Here is a 3,400-nt window from a genome sequence, read left to right as displayed (position 1 = left end):
ACTGACCCTGTATATAGTATGGTATTAACTGACCCTGTATATAGTATGGTATTAACTGACCCTGTATATAGTATGGTATTAACTATCCCTGTATATAGTATGGTATCGAACTGACCCTGTATATAGTATGGTATTAACTGACCCTGTATATAGTATGGTATTAACTGACCCTGTATATAGTATGGTATTAACTATCCCTGTATATAGTATGGTATTAACTGACCCTGTATATAGTATGGTATTAACTAACCCTGTATATAGTATGGTATTAACTAACCCTGTATATAGTATGGTATTAACTGACCCTGTATATAGTATGGTATTAACTGACCCTGTATATAGTATGGTATCGAACTGACCCTGTATATAGTATGGTATTAACTGACCCTGTATATAGTATGGTATTAACTGACCCTGTATATAGTATGGTATTAACTGACCCTGTATATAGTATGGTATTAACTATCCCTGTATATAGTATGGTATCGAACTGACCCTGTATATAGTATGGTATTAACTGACCCTGTATATAGTATGGTATTAACTGACCCTGTATATAGTATGGTATTAACTGACCCTGTATATAGTATGGTACTAACAATCCCTGTATATAGTATGGTATTACCTGACCCTGTATATAGTATGGTATTAACCTGACCCTGTATATAGTATGGTATTAACAATCCCTGTATATAGTATGGTATTAACTGACCCTGTATATAGTATGGTACTAACAATCCCTGTATATAGTATGGTATTACCTGACCCTGTATATAGTATGGTATTAACCTGACCCTGTATATAGTATGGTATTAACTATCCCTGTATATAGTATGGTATTAACTGACCCTGTATATAGTATGGTATTAACTGACCCTGTATATAGTATGGTATTAACCTGACCCTGTATATAGTATGGTATTAACTGACCCTGTATATAGTATGGTATTAACTGACCCTGTATATAGTATTGTATTAACTGACCCTGTATATAGTATGGCATTAACTGACACTGTATATAGTATGGTATTAACTAACCCTGTATATAGTATGGTATTAACTGACCCTGTATATAGTATGGTATTAACTGACCCTGTATATAGTATGGTATCGAACTGACCCTGTATATAGTATGGTATTAACTGACCCTGTATATAGTATGGTATTAACTGACCCTGTATATAGTATGGTATTAACTGACCCTGTATATAGTATGGTATTAACTATCCCTGTATATAGTATGGTATCGAACTGACCCTGTATATAGTATGGTATTAACTGACCCTGTATATAGTATGGTATTAACTGACCCTGTATATAGTATGGTATTAACTGACCCTGTATATAGTATGGTACTAACAATCCCTGTATATAGTATGGTATTACCTGACCCTGTATATAGTATGGTATTAACCTGACCCTGTATATAGTATGGTATTAACAATCCCTGTATATAGTATGGTATTAACTGACCCTGTATATAGTATGGTACTAACAATCCCTGTATATAGTATGGTATTACCTGACCCTGTATATAGTATGGTATTAACCTGACCCTGTATATAGTATGGTATTAACTATCCCTGTATATAGTATGGTATTAACTGACCCTGTATATAGTATGGTATTAACTGACCCTGTATATAGTATGGTATTAACCTGACCCTGTATATAGTATGGTATTAACTGACCCTGTATATAGTATGGTATTAACTGACCCTGTATATAGTATGGTATTAACTGACCCTGTATATAGTATTGTATTAACTGACCCTGTATATAGTATGGTACTAACTATCCCTGTATATAGTATGGTATTAACTGACCCTGTATATAGTATGGTATTAACTGACCCTGTATATAGTATGGTATTAACTGACCCTGTATATAGTATGGTATTAACTGACCCTGTATATAGTATGGTATTAACTGACCCTGTATATAGTATGGTATTAACTGACCCTGTATATAGTATTGTATTAACTGACCCTGTATATAGTATGGTACTAACTATCCCTGTATATAGTATGGTATTAACTGACCCTGTATATAGTATGGTATTAACTGACCCTGTATATAGTATGGTATTAACTGACCCTGTATATAGTATGGTATTAACCTGACCCTGTATATAGTATGGTATTAACTGACCCTGTATATAGTATTGTATTAACTGACCCTGTATATAGTATGGTACTAACTATCCCTGTATATAGTATGGTATTAACTGACCCTGTATATAGTATGGTATTAACTGACCCTGTATATAGTATGGTATTAACTGACCCTGTATATAGTATGGTATCGAACTGACCCTGTATATAGTATGGTATTAACTGACCCTGTATATAGTATGGTATTAACTGACCCTGTATATAGTATGGTATTAACTATCCCTGTATATAGTATGGTATCGAACTGACCCTGTATATAGTATGGTATTAACTGACCCTGTATATAGTATGGTATTAACTGACCCTGTATATAGTATGGTATTAACTGACCCTGTATATAGTATGGTATTAACAATCCCTGTATATAGTTTGGTATTAACTGACCCTGTATATAGTATGGTATTAACTGACCCTGTATATAGTATGGTATCGAACTGACCCTGTATATAGTATTGTATTAACTGACCCTGTATATAGTATGGTATTAACTGACCCTGTATATAGTATGGTATTAACTGACCCTGTATATAGTATGGTATTAACTGACCCTGTATATAGTATGGTATTAACTGACCCTGTATATAGTATGGTATTAACTGACCCTGTATATAGTATGGTATCGAACTGACCCTGTATATAGTATTGTATTAACTGACCCTGTATATAGTATGGCATTAACTGACACTGTATATAGTATGGTATTAACTAACCCTGTATATAGTATGGTATTAACTGACCCTGTATATAGTATGGTATTAACTGACCCTGTATATAGTATGGTATCGAACTGACCCTGTATATAGTATGGTATTAACTGACCCTGTATATAGTATGGTATTAACTGACCCTGTATATAGTATGGTATTAACTGACCCTGTATATAGTATGGTATTAACTATCCCTGTATATAGTATGGTATCGAACTGACCCTGTATATAGTATGGTATTAACTGACCCTGTATATAGTATGGTATTAACTGACCCTGTATATAGTATGGTATTAACTGACCCTGTATATAGTATGGTACTAACAATCCCTGTATATAGTATGGTATTACCTGACCCTGTATATAGTATGGTATTAACCTGACCCTGTATATAGTATGGTATTAACAATCCCTGTATATAGTATGGTATTAACTGACCCTGTATATAGTATGGTACTAACAATCCCTGTATATAGTATGGTATTACCTGACCCTGTATATAGTATGGTATTAACCTGA

Source organism: Oncorhynchus keta, chromosome 27, assembly GCF_023373465.1.
Source record: "Oncorhynchus keta strain PuntledgeMale-10-30-2019 chromosome 27, Oket_V2, whole genome shotgun sequence".
NCBI lineage: Eukaryota > Metazoa > Chordata > Actinopteri > Salmoniformes > Salmonidae > Oncorhynchus > Oncorhynchus keta.
The sequence above is the reverse complement of the archived record's forward strand: the minus strand, read 5'-3'. Positions refer to the sequence as shown.